Genomic DNA, 18,979 nt, shown 5'->3' on the forward strand with positions numbered 1-18,979 from the left:
CAATTTGTCTATTGATCAGCAGCAAAAAGAATCAACGCAAAAGGACGTTTCTGTGATTTAACAAAACTAATTTTGTGCATGCAAAGTTTCTGTTTTTCAGCAGAATCAAATCAACTATCATCATAGGGTATCCTATAGGTTCTACTTGGCACAAACACTAATTAAAACATAAAAACACATCTAAACAGAAAGTAGATGCAAAATTTATTACTAAACAGAAACAAAAACAAAAAACACAAATAAAATTGAGTTGCCTCCCAACTAGCGGTATCGTTTAACACCCCTAGCTAGGCATTGAGATTTCAATGATGCTCACATGAAAGACAAGAATTGAAGCACAAAGAGAGCATCATAAAACACGTGACAAACACATCTAAGTCCAACATACTTCCTATGCATAGGCATCTTATAGGTAAACAAATTATCATGGCAAGCAAAAACTAGCATATGCAAGGAATCATAATAATTACATGTGGGATCAAAAGCAAATTCAGCAAAATAGCTATCACATAAAAAAAATTCAACACGATCCACATGCATGCAAAGTTGACACTCTTCCAAAATAGTGGGATTATCATTAACTAAGGTCATGACCTCTCCAAGCCCACTTTTGATAATATTGCAAACACTATTATCAATCTCACATTCATCATGGGGGTTAAATCAACAAAAGAAGAATCACCCCAATCATGATCATTGCAACAAGTAGTAGACATAGCAAAACTAGCATCCCCAAGCTTAGGGTTTTGCATATTATTAGCACAATTGACATCAAGAGAATTTATAGTAAAATCATTGCAATCATGCTTTTCATCAAAGGAACTATCAAGTATGGGTGCAATAGCAACGATCTCATGTTTAATATAAGGAATTATAGCAAATTCGTCTTCAAAAATATTGGCATCATGGCCACAAGAATAGCAAGCATCATGTTCATCAATGGATATTTTAATCAAATCATCGGAATCACAATTATCTAAAGATTCATGCATATGATTATTTTATTTAGAAGCAACGGTCATTCTTTCAACAAATTCTTTGACATAGACATTATGAGCATAGTTTTCATAGCAATATTCAAGTATGTCCAAGTTTTCAGATTCGTAAAGAGTAATATCATACTTTTCAATCAAGGAAGCAACTTCATAAGAACCCTTAAACGCAACAAATTCTTCAGTTTGTTCGATATCATAGTAACTATAAACACCCTTTGCATAGGAAGATAAGATTTCATTTTCATTAAACTCACATGGGTAGGGAAGGTGTTTTTTAGGGTTCTTAGAGCAACAAGTAATATCACAAATTTCACAAAGATTCCAAGCAAAACACATCAAACAGTTTATTTGATCCCATAAGAGTACCCCTTTTGTGACACACGATGACGCACAAAATGAGCATGCTCATCTAAAGATTTCCCATCAACTATACTATTTGGGGTTTCAGCACGAGCGCATAAGGATCAAAGATGATCCAAGTAGAACACTTTAAGTGAATCCATATCAATAGATTTTTAGCAAGCAAAGATGCTAGCAAATAGAAGGCACAAGCAAACATAAGATCAAACGGAAGAAGGGCGAATAAAACGGCAAGGGTGAAGTGGGGGAGAGGAAAAGGAGAGGCAAATGGCAAATAATGTAAATGTGAGGGAGATGAGTTTGTGATGGGTACTTGGTATGTCTTGACTTGAGCGAAGACCTCCCCGGCAACGGTGCCAGAAATCCTTCTTGCTACGTCTTGAGCTTGCGTTGGTTTTCCTTGAAGAGGAAAGGGTGATGCAGCAATAGTAGCGTAAGTATTTCCCTCAGTTTTTTAGAACCAAGGTATCAATCCAGTAGGAGGCTCCTTAGAAGTCCCACGCACCTACACAAACAAACAAAGAACTCGCAACCAACGCAATAAAGGGGTTGTCAATCCCTTCACGGCCAGTTGCAAAAGTGAGATCTGATAGAGATAGTATGATAAGATAAATATATTTTTGGTATTTTATAATATAGATGCAAACAGTAAAGATGCAAATAAAAGTAGATTGAAAGCTTATATGATAAAAGATAGACCCAGGGTCCATAGGTTTCACTAGTGGCTTCTCTCAAGATAGCATAAGTATTACGGTGGGTGAACAAATTATTGTCGAGCAATTGATAGAAAAGCGAATAATTATGAGATTATCTAGGAATGATCATGTATATAGGCATCACGTCCGCAACAAGTAGACCGACTCCTACCTGCGTCTACTACTATTACTCCACACATCGACCGCTATCCAGCATGCATCTAGAGTATTAAGTTCATAAGAACAGAGTAATGCCTTAAGAAAGATGACATGATGTAGAGGGATAAACTCAAGCAATATGATATAAACCCCATCTTTTTATCCTTGATGGCAACAATACAATACGTGCCTTGCAACCCTTTCTGTCACTGGGTAAGGACAACGCAAGATTGAACCCAAAGCTAAGCACTTCTCCCATGACAAGAAAGATCAATCTAGTAGGCCAAACCAAACTGATAATTCGAAGAGACTTGCAAAGATAACTCAATCATACATAAAAGAATTCAAAGAAGATTCAAATATTTCTCATAGATAAACTTGATCATAAACCCACAATTCATCGGATCTCGACAAACACACCGCAAAAAGAGTTTACATCGAATAGATCTCCACAAGAGAGGGGGAGAACATGGTATTGAGATCCAAAAAAAGAGAAGAAGCCATCTAGCTAATAACTATGGACCTGAAGGTCAATGGTAAACTACTCACAACTCATCGGAGGGGCTATGGTGTTGATGTAGAAGCCCTCCGTGGTTGATTCCCCCTCCGACGGAGCGCCGGCGAAGGCTCCAAGATGGGATCTCGCGGATACAGAAGGTTACGGCGGTGGAAATTGTTTTTCGTTGGCTCCCTGGATGTTTTCAGGGTACGTAGGTATATAAAGGAGGAAGAAGTACGTCGGTGGCCGCTCGTGGGGCCCAGGAGACAGGGGCGCGCCCAGGAGGGGTGGGCGCGCCCTCCTATCTCCTGGCCGCCTCGATTGCTTCTTGACTTGCACTCCAAGTCCTCTGGATCACGTTCGTTCCAAAAATCACACTCCCAAAGGTTTCACTCCGTTTGGACTCCGTTTGATATTCCTTTTCTTCAAAATACTGAAATAGGAAAAAAAACAGGAATACGGGCTGGGCCTCTGGCTAGTAGGTTAGTCCCAAAAATGATATAAATATGCAAAATAAAGCCCATAAACATCCAAAATGGGTAATATAATAGCATGGAACAATCAAAAATTATAGATACGTTGGAGACGTATCACAGCCTCACACCGCAGCCAAACGAGTGAACCCTCATACTCCTCTACGCGTGGGCATCCATTGCCGCGTCTTCCCCGGCTCCGTGTCTTCCCCTTCCTAGGCCTCGCCATCGTCCACCGCTATGGTGCTCTCGGCGCGGCGTGGTTAACGTGGTCAAGGAACGATTTCCATCGGACGTGGACTGTACGTGGAGAGGCTGACAGCTGGGTCCACGGCCGTAGCAAGGAAGTGCCTCCTTATTATGCGGAAAATAATGACTCCTCCACCTGACACCTGGGACCCACCGGACGGGCCACTATATTTAGTGAAAAAACGTTTCCCCCCTGACTGCTAGGACCCACCTGCTACATCTTCGCATGCAAGGAAGTGTGTCAAAAAAAATGATTCGCCCCCTGACTGCTGGGACCCACGAGCTACATCTTCGCACGCAAGGAAGTGCGCCCGGGAAAAAAAACCATTCACCCCCTTGACTGCTGGGACCCACCATCTACATCTTCGCACGCAAGGAAGTGCCTGACAGTCGGGACCCACCTGGTCAAAGCGTACGTGTATGTACATACTGGTCGATGTAGAGGCGCGCACGTGTCTTAGTAGAGGCGCGCACGTAGCATGTACACATACGTACAACGGCCAAGGTGCAAGAAAGTAAATACGGCCACGCACGTACATACGGGCGGGGTCTCGAACGCCTACTCGCGCATACGTACGGCCAGGGCTCGTGTACATGGCTAGGTCGGAACGGAGAAATTGCGTCGGTGTCGTGTTCATGTTGAGGCAACGGAATGCGTCGTGTTCATCGGGAGGCAACGGAATGCGTCGTGTTCATCGGTAGGCAATAGAACGCGTGGGAGCCAACCGGCTTTGACGGAACAGGCGATGGAAACGAGGCATGGTGTAATGCAGAACGGAGGAAACGACCTTGTGTTCGATCGGCCACGTTCGAAACGGGATCCTGTTCATCGGGAGGGGTCTGGCGTACCGCAAAACGGAGGAAACGGACTTGTGTTGGACCTCCTACGGTCGAAACGAGGTCCTGTTGATCGGGAGGGGTGTGGCGTACCGCAAAACGGACGAAACGGATTTGTGTTGGAGCGCTACGATCGAAACGGGGGTCCTGTTCATCGGGAGGGGTGTGGCGTACCGCAAGTCGGGACTCCACGGGATACTATTCATCTCCACCGTCGACCTCCTCTAGCCTCCACGGGCTACTGTTCATCCACCATCGACCTACTCCAGCCTCCACCTGCGACTGTTCATCCACGGGCTCCTGTTCATCCAGCCTCCACCGCGCGCTACTTCACCGGCTACTGTTCAACCACCCCTCCATGGGCTACTGTTCATCCACCCCTTCACCGTCTACTATTCATCCAGCCCTCCACGGGGTCGTCCTGTTCATCCAGCCCTCCACGGGGTCCTGTTCATCCAGCCCTAACTGGCTCGGTCGATTAGGGTCCTGTTCATCCAGAGGCAACGCCACGGGGTCCTGTTCATCCACCCCCACCGCTCACTGTTCATCCACCCCCCCCCCACTCCACAACGCTCACTGTTCATCCAGAGGCAGCATCGATCGGCTTCAGTTCGCAGCAGTAGCGAAGGAATCACTTGATCGGGTTTAGTTAACAGCCATCGATCGCTCGCTCGGGTTTAGTAACGCGTAGCCTGCAGTGCAATTGCTCGGGTTCAGTTAGAGCCCAACGCCTCACTTGGGTTCAGTTAGAGCCAACATCTCGCACATGCGCGCGTACGTGTATGAGAGAAACGTGCATCGCTCGGCCCCCGACCACCCACCGTAACCGAGAACTCACTGAAATTTTCCTCGCCCTCGCTTCTACCATGGTTTTTTCCGTCATGGATGGCCCAAAGAATGTCATGCAGCTGCGTCTCTGGCCCGCCCAGGATGAAAAGCCCATTTTCTGTCATGAGTTTTTGTAATAGAAGTAGGAGCCCACCACATCTATGATGATACCGGGTTTTGTCACAATTATCATCATAAAAGTGTCATAAGTATGACAGAATTTTTTTTCGTTCGGCCCAAAATGTCACGGATGTGTCTTTTTTTTGTAGTGTTAGTACATGTGTCAATACATAGACAAAACATAGTGTCCCTAGTATGCCTCTACTTGACTAGCTCGTTAATCAAAGATGGTTATGTTTCCTAACCATAGACATGTGTTGTCATTTGATGAACGGGGTCACATCATTAGGAGAATGATGTGATGGACATATGACCCATCCGTTAGCTTAGCATTATGATCATTACAGTTTCATTTCTACTGCTTTCTTCATGACTTATACACGTTGAAAGGATCGAGATGGACCTAGAGGGGGGGTGAATAGGTACAATTACAAATTTTAATTATTACTTAGCAATTTTAGGCAATAATGCGGAATATGAAGGTGAGCCTAACAATTGCAAGTGAGTACTAAGTACTAAGCAAGTAAACACAAGCACATAAGTAAGCAAGCACAATATGATGTAAGTAAGTGCAACGAGACAAGTAACCACAAGTAGAGAGTTAGGGTTAGGAATAACCGCAACTCCGGGAGACGAGGATGTATGCCGATGTTCACTTCCTTGGAGGGAAGCTAGTCACCGTTAGAGAGGTGGATGTTACCACGAAGGCACACCAACGCCACGAAGGCTCACCCTATTCTCCCTTTGAGACAATACCACGAAGGCGTTTCTCAACCACTAATGGTAGACCTTGGGGTAGTCTCCAAACCCTCACAAACTTTCCGGGGGTAATCACAATGGTTGATTCCTCACCGAAAGACTCCTACCGCCTAGGAGTCTCCAACCTCCAAGAGTAACAAGATCCGAGGGGAAACACTCAAGACTTGCTCAAACCACGATTTGCTTAGGTCACAAGAAGGAGAGGGAGAAGATTCTTCTTTTGATTGGAACAACTCTTTGAAACTCTCAAGAATCAAGCCGGGATCTAGGATTTAGTGTATGAGCAAGAGAGGGGAAGCACTGGTGTTCTTGAGGCGTGTTTGTCTGAAGTGTTCAACCTTATCTCGAAGAGGTAAGGGGCTATTTATACCATGTCCAGAATTGAGCCTTTTGGACAAAAGTTGACCAGCCCGGATGATTTGGGACACCACTCGGATGATCTGGACATTGTCCGGATTAATCTGGGTGAAGGCCCAGATGCAGATGGTAGCAGCAGAGCTGCAAGTAGCCTGGATAGACCGGAGGCCACCCCGGATGATCCGGACATGCCCTGGATGATCCGGATGCCTGGCCAGACGATCCGGCTACAACATCTGGGTTCTGTGAAAAACAGGGCACGGTTATCAGGATGATCCGGAACAGGATTCGGACGATCCGGGGCATAGCCCGGATGATCCGGAAGAACGTCTGGATGATCCGGCTTCATCCACACCATTCTGTGATGGAAAACACCTATTATTTGGATGATCCGGAGCAAGGTCCGACTGATCTGGGTGAAGCCCGGATGATCTGGGTAGCCGTCCGGATGATCCGGCTAGGAGAAGTGGTAGGTTTTGGCTAAGGGGTTTTGCTAGGGATTTTGGTCTATTGTGAAAAATTGTTTGTGAGATAAAAATGTGAGCAAGTCTTGAACCTACACCTCGGATCCCATCTTAATAGTGCGGGATTCCTATTACTCAAGAAATATAAAAGAGCACAATACTTCATCTTTGTTTGCACCTTTCCTCATTGATAATTTGCTTGAGTAAAATCTCATATGATGTGATCATGATGCTCATTAGTAAAAACCAGAGGACTGACGGCCTGTGTATATACTTAACAGACAAGGTTAGTCCCCTATATGTAGATTTGTCATAAATATCAAAAATATTCTTTAAGAGTAAGATTGCACTTTCAATCTCCCCCTTTTTTGGTAGTTGATGACAAACTACATATAACACTCAAAAAGTGAAATGTGATGCGAATAATTCTAGGAGAGTAGTCCGGTATGTGTTTTAGGAAGAGCTCCGCCTTAATGTATGCATAGGGATGTGTTTTAAGGAGAGCTCCCCCTTAATGTATGCATGGAATAAGGTGATAAAAATACAAAATCATGCACATATGGAGTGGTGCCCTCATTCGGAATATAGTGTAGGCATATACCATTAAAATCAACATAAGCAATGATAATCAACGAATGAAGACAACATACTTAAGCACTTGCATGGTGACATAGACTCATAACTCATAAACTCGTACAAGGTATCATAACACATGACCAAAGTACCATTACAATAATCATAACACATCACCAAAGTACCATAGTACCATTACAATAATAATAATGAGTCCACTTAACTAGAGCTCTAAGCATACCGGACACACACTCATACTCCTCCTAAGAATTACATCTCCCCCTTGACAGCAAGTACCGAAAAAGGGGAAGACAATCGAGAAAGTAGGAGGATCACGCAGCATCCTCATCATCATCATCATCACCATCACTCAGATCAGCAGGTGCAAGGAAGAACTCGAGAAAATCAATGGCAGAAGGAAAGTCGACCTCTAGAAGAGGAAGACGAGCAGGAATAGGCTCATCAGGCTCGACAGGACTGCTAGGACGTGCACGAAGTCGAGCCCTAAGAGCATTTGCCTCAGAGATGCGGCGAACCTCCTCGGTAGCAATGTGAGTAGCAGTGTAGCGGCAGGTGTCAAAGATGGCTTTATGGGACTTCCCAATAAAGCGAGCAAGGCGGTCAAACGGCTTGACAAAAGGTTTGGTGTGGTGAGAAGAGCTCTCACCACACGACGGAGCAGGAGCCTTGCCCCTAGAAGTGTCATCATGCAGAGTCCACATGGAGTGAATGTTGGTCTTGTTGATGGGGCAAGTGAAGATAGAGTCAATGACGGTCTGAATGAAAGGAGCATGTGGAAGAGTACGAACCTTCAGACAACTAGCCATGTGAATCTCATGCCAAAGGAAATCTGCCATGTCAATGGGACGAGTGGGATTCTTCCGTGAGTGGTACATCAAGTCAATGTTGTAGGCCCGAACCATCCCACGATCCCCTTTCTTGGGAGCAATGGAGTTGAGGATACACTGAAAAAGCCACCGGTATTTGAGACGGAAGATACTGATATCATTAAGCTCCTTGCTTTGCTGCACTATGGATAGCTAAGTGGTAGGCATGGTGAGACAACTACAAGCACTGATGGGCATAGCCTCAAACTTGGGATTCACCTCATGGATCCGAAAAAGAGCAACCTCAGATCCAGGCATGCCCAAGGCAGCAGCAAACTCCTCAAAAGAGACAGTGAACTGAGAATGGTGAGTCATCCAAGTGATAGAACGATCCGAATGGAAGAAACACGTGGCATAGAATTGCCAAATGGCAGCCTCATTCCAATCACAATGGAGAGTCATAGCACGACGCAGCCCCATGCCCTCAATCTTCTCTAACACACCATCAAACTTGGTTGGATTTTTCTCAATGTAATCCAAGTTCACATAATGCTGAGGAGAGAACCCTAGATGAGCAATGACGGATTGATAGATGTCCTGTTGAACCAAGGTGCAAAACCAAGGATCGGTTGCATTGGCCGGGGCGGCAAATTGATTGACTTCACTCCTTAAAGCAGCATACTCGGAGGGGTCCATGGACTGATAGCTGATAGTACAACGGCCACAGTTGGTGGGGTTGGCCATCGACAAAATGAGACCAGTAGGTGCGGCATACTGCAAGCTTGAGGCAGAAACCGCTTTCTTCTTATTGGCTTTGGTCGTGGGGCGAACTGGCACGAGCTCTTCCTCTTGGAGATCGTCCTCATAGTCAGGGTCGTCCTGCCGAGCATAGGATGGACGAGCACGACCCGGCGCTTTCTTGAGTGGACGAGCAACTTCCTCGGAGTCCGTTGATGCTTGGCGACGTGGTTCTGTGCACACACATTGGAACGAAAGAAAAAAAAAGAAAAAGGAGGCCAACTAGATGAGCAACTGACCCTAGATGAGTAATAGGGGAAAACGAGGAGAGAAGCAGATGAGATACCACGAGAGGGACCCGAGGAGGTTGACTTGAAGCTCTGGCCAGTACCACCACGGTCGACCACCATGGCGGAGTTGAGGACAGAGGCCGAGATGGGAGAGGATCCAATCGGCCCCGGGGAAAACGACGCGAGGAGGGAGTAGATCGAGGCGACGACAGCCCATGAGGTCGAGATCCACCCAGTTGGCCGGCTGGACTGGCGGGGCGATCCCACGAGCAGCCACCGGCAACGGGGGCGAGAGGATGAGGTCGAGGGAAAAAGCAGGGGAATAACCCCCTGTGCCCCACACGGCCCGATATGTTACTGGGCAGGGCGAAGACCCACCCGGATGTCCGGAAGTAGCCCCGGATGATCCAGGCAGGGCCAAATGACCGGGAATGGGTCCAGATATCCGAGCAGACAGGGGAGCACAGCCCGGACGTCCGGATGTAGATCCGGATGATCCGGCCAGCCAGAATGCTGATGAGGTGATGACGTTATATGTATATTTTTATAGAGAGATATATATAAGTAGCTTTAGTCACAACAATATCTCAAACCCATATAAACAACTAAAAAGAGTTATAGGCTAAGTCACCATGTATAAGTATACATAACTTGGGAGACCAAAAAATTGAACTTTTGGACCCATGATTGTTACTCCATCATTTTAAAGTACTATGGACACAAAATAAGTTTCATAGTGACTTTGAGAGTGTTGGTTCTATTTATGCATTATATAGGGTGAGAGTACTCATGAATTGAATGTCTCCCCCTAAGAATATGCCTACATCAAGACAAGACATTATGAAAATGCATGCATGGGTACTAGATTTCACATAATGTTGTCAAGCTCTAAGATACCAAGTTCACGCCTAAGTTGACAAAACCTTGCTCCGTCCAATGGCTTGGTGAAAATATCTGCAAGTTGCATATCTGTTCCAACATGAGCAATGTCAATATCACCCTTCTCCACATGATCTCTCAAGAAGTGGTACCTAATGTCAATGTGCTTGGTGCAGGTGTGATCTTTGGGATTCTCAGCAATATTGATGGCACTTTCATTATCACATAGAAGAGGCACATGTCTATAGGTGATACCGTAATCCTTCAAAGTTTGCCTCATCCATAGTAATTGAGTTGCACAACTGGCAGTACCAATGTATTCAGCTTCGACGGTGGAGAGGGCAACACAATTCTGTTTCTTCGAGGACCAACTTACCAAGGAGCGTCCAAGAAATTTACATGCACCGGAGGTGGACTTACGATCCACTTTGTCTCCAGCCCAATCCGCATCCATGTACCCAATGAGATCAAACTTAGCATCCTTGGGGTACCATAGACCCAACTTTGGGGTGTGAACAAGGTATCTAAGAATATGCTTAACCGCCTTATGATGACTTTCCCTAGGGGAAGCTTGAAATCTAGCACACATGCATACACTAAACATGATGTCTGGTCTAGATGCACAAAGATAAAGTAATGAACCAGTCATAGAACGGTATTTAGATGGGTCGAAAGGGATACCGTTGGTGTCTTCAGTGAGTACAATTTTGGTTGGCATGGGTGTCTTACATGGGCTAGCATCAGACATGCCAAATTTTGCTAGGATATCCTTGAGGTATTTTGCTTGAGACACGAATATTCCTTCTTGAAATTGTTGAATTTGAAACCCGAGGAAGAACTTCAAATCTGCATTGAGTGACATTTCAAAATTCTTGGTCATTGAAGCCGCAAACTTCTTGCACAAATGAATGTTAGGAGAACCAAAAATGATATCATCTACATATATTTGGCATAAGATCAAATCACCTTTGTCCCTCTTAGTAAAAAGAGTGGGATCGATCACCCCTCTCACAAAACCATCATCGAGTAAAAACTTCTTAAGATGATCATACCAAGCACGAGGTGCTTGTTTGAGGCCATACAAAGCCTTATGAAGTTTATACGCATAATCTTTGTGATCCGGATCAACGAACCCAGGTGGTTGTGATACATATACTACTTCTTGTAGGGGAGTTAAGGAAAGCACTCTTCACATCCATTTGATGTAATGTAAAACCATTGAAAGCAGCATAAGCAAGTAAGATGCGAATGGATTCAAGACGGGCAATAGGGGCAAAGGTCTCACCAAAGTCAAAACCTTCAACTTGTGAGTACCCTTGTGCCACTAACCTTGCCTTGTTTCGGATGATTACACCATTCTCATCTTGCTTGTTCTTGAAAGTCCACTTGGTTCCAATGACGTTGTGTTCCGTAGTTGGCCTCTTGACTAATGACCATACTTGATTGATACCAATTGAAAGGATCGATATGGACCTAGAGGGGGGGTGAATAGGTACAATTACAATTTTTTATTATTACTTAGCAATTTTAGGCAATAATGCAGAATATGAAGGTGAGCCTAACAATTGCAAGTGAGTACTAAGTACTAAGCAAGTAACACAAGCACATAAGTAAGCAAGCACAATATGATGTAAGCAAGTGCAACGAGGCAAGTAACCACAAGTAGAGAGTTAGGGTTAGGAATAACCGCAACTCCGAGAGAAGAGGATGTATGCCGATGTTCACTTCCTTGGAGGGAAGCTAGTCACCGTTAAAGAGGTGGATGTTACCATGAAGGCACACCAACGCCACGAAGGCTCACCCTATTCTCCCTTTGAGACAACACCACGAAGGCGTTTCTCAACCACTAGTGGTAGACCTTGGGGTGGTCTCCAAACCCTCACAAACTTTCCGGGGGTAATCACAATGGTTGATTCCTCACCGAAAGACTCCTACCACCTAGGAGTCTCCAACCTCCAAGAGTAACAAGATCCGAGGGGAAAGACCCAAGACTTGCTCAAACGATGATTTTCTTTGGTCACAAGAAGGATAGGGAGAAGATCTTTCTTTTGATTGGAACAACTCTTCGAAACTCTCAAGAATCAAGCCGGGATCTAGGATTTAGTGTATGAGCAAGAGAGGGGAAGCACGGGTGTTCTTGAGGCGTGTTTGTCTGAAGTGTTCAACCTTATCTCGAAGAGGTAAGGGGCTATTTATACCATGTCCAGAATTGAGCCGTTTGGACAAAAGTTGACCAGCCCGGATGATCTGGGACACCACCCGGATGATCTGGACATTGTCCGGATCAATCTGGCTAAAGGCCCGGATGCAGATGGTAGCAGCAGAGCTGCGAGCAGCCCGGACAGACCGGAGGCCACCCTAGATGATCCGGACATGCCCCGGATGATCCGGATGCCTGGCCGGATGATCCGGCTACAACATCTAGATTCTGTGAAAAACAGGGCACGGTTATCCGGATGATCCGGAACAGGATCTGTATGATCCGGGGCATAGCCCGGATGATCCGGAAGAACGTCCGGATGATCCGGCTCACACCGTTCTGTGATGGAAAACGCCTATTATCCGGATAATCCGGAGCAAAGACTGGCTGATCCGGGTGAAGCCCGGATGATCTGGGTAGCCGTCCGGATGATCCAGCTAGGAGAAATGGTAGGTTTTGGCTAAGGGGTTTTGCTAGGGATTTTGGTCTATTGTGAAAAATTGTTTGTGAGACAAAAATGTGATCAAGTCTTGAACCTACACCTCGGATCCCCTCTTAATAGTGCGGGATTCCTATTACTCAAGAAATATAAAAGAGCACAATACTTCATCTTTGTTTGCTCCTTTCCTCATTGATAATTTGCTTGAGTAAAATCTCATATGATGTGATCATGATGCTCATTATTAAAAACCAGAGGACTGACGGCCTATGTATATACTTAGCAAACAAGCTTAGTCCCATATATGTAGATTTGTCATCAATATCAAAAATATTCTTTAAGAGCAAGATTGCACTTTCACACGTTCCTCAAACTATGAGATTATGCAACTCCCGAATACCGGAGGAACACCTTGTGTGCTATCAAACATCACAACGTAAATGGGTGATTATAAATATGCTCTACAGGTGTCTTCGAAGGTGTTTGTTGGGTTGTCACTACGTGTTTCAGAGAGGTATCTCTGGGCCCTCTCGGTAATGCTCATCACTATAAGCCTTGCAAGCAATGTGACTAATGAGTTAGTTGCGGGATTAAGTATTACGAAACAAGTAAAGACACTTGCTGGTAACGAGATTGAACTAGGTATGATGATACCGACGATCGAATCTCTGGCAAGTAACATACCGATGACAAAGGGAACAACGTATGTTGTTATGCGGTTTGACCGATAAAGATCTTCGTAGAATATGTAGGAGCCAATATGAGCATCCAGGTTCCGCTATCGGTTATTGACCGGAGATGTGTCTCGGTCTTGTCTACATAGTTATCAAACCCATAGGGACCGCACGCTTAACGTTCGATGATGATATGTATTATGTGTTATGAGTTTTTGATGACCGAAGTTTGTTCGGAGTCCCGGATGAGATCATGGACGTGACGAGGAGTCTCGAAGTGGTCGAGACATAAAGATTGATATATTGGACCATATTATTTGGATAGCAGAAGTGTTCCGGATAGTTTCGGATAAAAAGGAGTGTCGGAGGGGTTACCGGAACCTCTCGGGGGAACTAATGGGCCACATGGGACTTAGTGGAGAGAGGGGAGGGCCGCAGGAGGGCTGACCAAGCGCTCCCCCCCTTGAGTCCGAATTGGACAAGGGAAGGGGGGCGGCGCCCCCCTTTCCTACTCCCTCTCCCTCTCCTTTCCTTCCCCTTCTCTTCCTTGGAGGGGAATCCTACTAGGACTAGGAAGTCCTAGTAGGACTCCTCCTCTTGGAGCGCGCCATAGGGTCGGCCGACCTCCCCCTCCCTCCTTTATATACGGGGGCAAGGGGGCACCCTAGAACACACAAGTTTCTCTTAACCATGTGCGGTGCCCCCCTCCACAGTTACACACCTCGATAATACCATCGTAGTGCTTAGGCGAAGCCCTGCACCGGTAACATCATCATCACTGTCGCCATGCCGTCGTGCTGACGGAACTGACCCTCGTCCTCAACCTAATCAAGAGCACGAGGGACGTCATCGAGCTGAATGTGTGCTGAACGTGGAGGTGTTGTACGTTCGGTACTTGATCGGTTGTATCGGGAAGAAGTTCGACTAAATCAACCGCGTTACTAAACGCTTCCGCTTTCGGTCTATGAGTGTACGTGGACACACTCTCCCCTCTCGTTGCTATGCATCACTTAGATAGATCTTGCGTGATCGTAGGATTTTTTTTTAAATTACCGCGTTCCCCAACATTAACGTGATCCATTCGTCCAAAGATTGATACTCTTCATTAACATGACCATTTCATTAAAAGATTGATACTCTTCATAATTAATGTGATTCCGCGTCGAACGCTCGATGATACTCTCCACAAATTAATGTCTGGTTAATTAACATGCGTAATTAAGTGCATGCCTAGTTAACTAATTGCAACTGTGGATCACCCACATACAAGAGATAAATCGACCGACTTTTAGTCATGAATGGTCGGACCTCCTATATGACGCATTTTGCGTCATACAGCAGCTCGACGCACAGGGGCGACGCGCTACTGGGCCGACCCAATCTGTTTCCTGTCGCATGACACAAAAATGGTTATAAATAAAACAATAGAGTGTGACGGGATTTGATCCCACGTCCTCACAAAACTGACAACGAGCCCCTCGCCACTACACCAGACAACAACAGCTGACCACAAAGGTGCAAAACATTATAAGACCACACAGAAAGCGTTGAGATTTCGGAAACATTTCTTAAAAATAGTGAGCAGTTTTGAAATGCTGCAATTTCATTATATTCCTTTTTTTAGAAGTGAAGATTTTTTGAAATCCCACTTTAAAAATTAAACACGAACAAATCCTGCAAATCCCGAACAATTTTCCAAAGCGCGAATAATTTTTCAAAAATTTAACCATTTATGAGAAAACGAACAAATTACGAAAAAATGTGAACCTTTTTTCAAATTTCTGAATATTTCCTGGGATCACGAACAGATTTTAAGTTCTGAACAAAAATGGAAAACATGAACATTTTTTAAGTTCAGAACAAAAAAGTTAAAACGGAACATTTTTAATGCAAACAAAATTTGTATTGTATGATTTTTTGGAACTGCGAACAACATTTGAAACATGGGAACATTTATTGTAAATTGCGAACAAAATGATGAAACTGCAGACATTCTTTTAAACATGAACATTTTTCTGAAATGGTTCACAAATTTTGAAAAAGAAAATATTTTTTGAAATTACTGAACATGTTTTGGACATGAACCTTTTTATGAAATTGTGAACAAATATGAAAATAGGAACATTTTTTTGAAATTCTTTAACTTCTTCGAAACACGAATTCTTTTCATAACTATGAACAAAATTTTAAAATGAGAACATTTTTTGAATTTCAAACAATTTTTGAGAACGAGAATTGTTTTTGAACTTCCTGAAGATTGTTTCAAACATGAACATTTTTTAAAAAAATGTGAACAAAAATTGAAGACGAGATCATTTTTTTTAAATTTCGTTTTTTTAATTTCTGAACAGAAAAAACAGGAAAAAGAAAAATACAAAAAAGGAAAGAAAAACAGAAAGAATAAAAAAAGAAAAAACATAAACAAAAAAGTAAAAATAAAAATAAAGTAAAGAAAACCCGGTTCAGGAACCTTCTAGAAGGTTTCCAAAACCGATAAAAACCGGCTGGTAATCTCTGGAAGGTTCCTAAAACCGTAAGCGCTGTTACACGTTCACGAGCCTGTGCGAAAGATCGATAGTTTGCCGCAATATGCGTCAAATAGGATATTTGATGAATGGTTGCGCGCGAAACTAACAAAACAAAAACGACTACCCTTTATAGTAGAGATAATAGCCCTCAAAGAGTGCGGGTGGGCTAAACTATCTCGGGCTTCCAACGTTTTTGGTCAATGGCGGGACATTTAGCCTTCTATACGTTATATATAGTAGTGGTTTTGTCTAGTTTCTTTATTTCGAAAAATGTTCTCAACATTTTAAAAATAATAATGTAATTTTTTACATAGGTTTACGATTTTTGATTTTTTGTGTATTTTAAAAATGTCTACAAATTTTAAAAACATTTAAAAAATTAAGGAAATCACCATGAATTTTAGAATTATTCAGAAATTTTAAAAATGCGCACATGATTTTAAAAAATATAACAAAAACATAAAAAAATATCCACGTCCTTTATGAAAATCGAGAAAGAAAAACCGGCAGAACAAAAACAAGGGAAAAACATGCGGTGTAAAAAAACAGTATGCCAACGACTAGGAGTTGGCCTGGCCCATCTTGCCTCGTGGGGTGCGCAAATTTGTAACCCTAACGAAAACAGATTTGTCTCAAGAAAAAATGAAAACGGATGCATACTTCATGTTTTGTAATAAGTTCATGACTTGCATGTTGATGAGTACGTGAACCGGTAGGAGCCATAGGATTGCCTTAATTTATTGTATGACCTACATGTCGATCATTAAACGTCATGTAATTGCTTTAATTTATCGCTATGAGTTAGCAATAGTTGTAGAAGGAACAGTTGGTGGAGACAACCACATGATGACACCTCAGAGATGATGGAGATCATAGTGTCATGCCGATGATGATGGAGGTCATGCCGGTGCTTTGGAGATGGAGATCAAAGCACAAGAAGATATTGACCATACCATGTCACATATTGATTGCATGTGATGTTTATCCTTTATGAGTCTTATTTTGGTTAGAACGACGATAGCATTATAAGATGACCCCTTCACTTAATATCAAGATAAAAGTGTTCTCCCTTAGTATGCATCCTTGCAAAAGTTCATCGTTTCGAAGCACCTCATGATGATCGGGTGTGATAGACTCTTCGTTCGCATACAATGTGTGTAAGCCACTTTTACACATGCAAAAATACATTGGTTAACTTGACAAGCCAAGCATGTGCAGACATGGGCTCAGAACACAGAGGACTGAAAGGTCGAACATGAGTCATATAGAAGATATGATCAACATAGAGATGTTCACCATTGAAACTACCCCATCTCAAGTGATGATCAGACTTGGGTTAGTGAATTTGGAACATGTATCACTTAACAACTTGAGGGATGTTGATTTAACTGAGAGTTCATTAGTAGTTTGATTAGTTGAACTAATTATCATGAACATAATCCAAAATATCTTTGCAAATATGTTGTAGATCAATGGCTCGTGTTGTAGCTCCCCCTGAATTTCAATGTGTTCCTAGAGAAAGAAAACTAAAATATGATGGAAGCAACTATGCGGTCTGGGTCCGTAATCTGAGAATTATCCTCACTGCTGCACAGAAGGCTTATGTCCTTGATGCACAGCTAGGTGTGCCACCCGCTCCCTCAACTTTGGATGTTGTGAACATTTGGCGGGCGAGGTGTGATGACTACTCGATAGTTCAGTGTGCCATGCTTTACGGCTTAGAAATAGGCTCCAAAAGCGTTTTGAGCACCACGGGGCATGTGAGATGTTTCAGGAGCTGAAAATTGGTATTTCAGGCTCACGCCGTGTGGAGAGGTATGATGCCTCGGACAAGTTCTTTAGCTGTAAGATGGAGGAGAACAACTCTGTTGGTGAGCATGTACTCAAAATGTCTGGGGTACTTCAACCACTTGAATCAGTTGGGAGTTAATCTTCCAAATGAAGTAGCGATTGACAAGGTTCTTCAGTCACTGCCAGCAAGCTACACGAGTCTCATGATGAACTATACCATGCAAGGGATGGAGAAGACGATCCCTGAGTTTTTTCGCAATGCTTAAAGCTGCAAAAGTAGAAATCAAGAAAGATCATCAAGTTTTGATGGTAAAAAATACCACCAGTTTCAAGAAGGGCAAGGGAAAGAAGGGAAAATTCAAGAAGAATGGCAAGCCAATTGCCGCTCCCATGAAGAAATCCAAGGCTGGACTCAAACTTGATACTGGGTGCTTCTATTGCAAGGGGAATGCCCACTGGAAGCGGAACACCCTAAGTACTTCGCAGACAAGAAGGCTGGCAATGTCAACAAAGCTGTAATAAAAAATACGAAGAGAAGTGAGAAAAAAAGTCTTTTCTATACAACAAAAACGCACTTGTGCCAATGTCATAAGAAACCCAACACCTCATATATAAAAAAGGCACTTATGCCAAAGGGTTTGTTGCTACCATGATGCATGCGTAGCTACCACCATGCATAGGAAATTGCCTCTCTTTGGTATCGGAAATAATTTGCTACCCATGATGGTAGCTACACACGGCCCCATTTTTATCTCTAATTACTTTGGTAAATATTTTGGACTATGAAAAATAACTCTATAATGAAAATATCGTGACTTTGGACCAACCAAGCAAGCAAACATGCAATTATGCCAAAAAGGCAAGAAAAAAGACCGAGAGAAGTGATAAAAGGCCCTTTCTACACAATGAAAAGACACTTGTGTCAAAAAGGTAATAAAAAATACGAAGAGAAGTGAGAAAAAAAGTCTTTTCTATACAACAAAAACGCACTTGTGCCAATGCCATAAGAAACCCAACACCTCATATATAAAAAAGGCACTTATGCCAAAGGGTTTGTTGCTACCACCATGCATAGGAAATTACCTCTCTATTTGATATACATGTTATTGATGTGTACCTTACTAGTGCTCGTAGCAGCACATGGGTATTTGATACTGGTTCGGTTGCTAATATTTGTAACTCGAAACAAGAGGTGCGGAGTAAATGGAGACTAGCTAAGGACAAGGTGACAATGCGCGTTGGAAA

The sequence above is a fragment of the Triticum aestivum genome, chromosome 3B, assembly GCF_018294505.1.
Source record: "Triticum aestivum cultivar Chinese Spring chromosome 3B, IWGSC CS RefSeq v2.1, whole genome shotgun sequence".
Lineage (NCBI taxonomy): Eukaryota > Viridiplantae > Streptophyta > Magnoliopsida > Poales > Poaceae > Triticum > Triticum aestivum.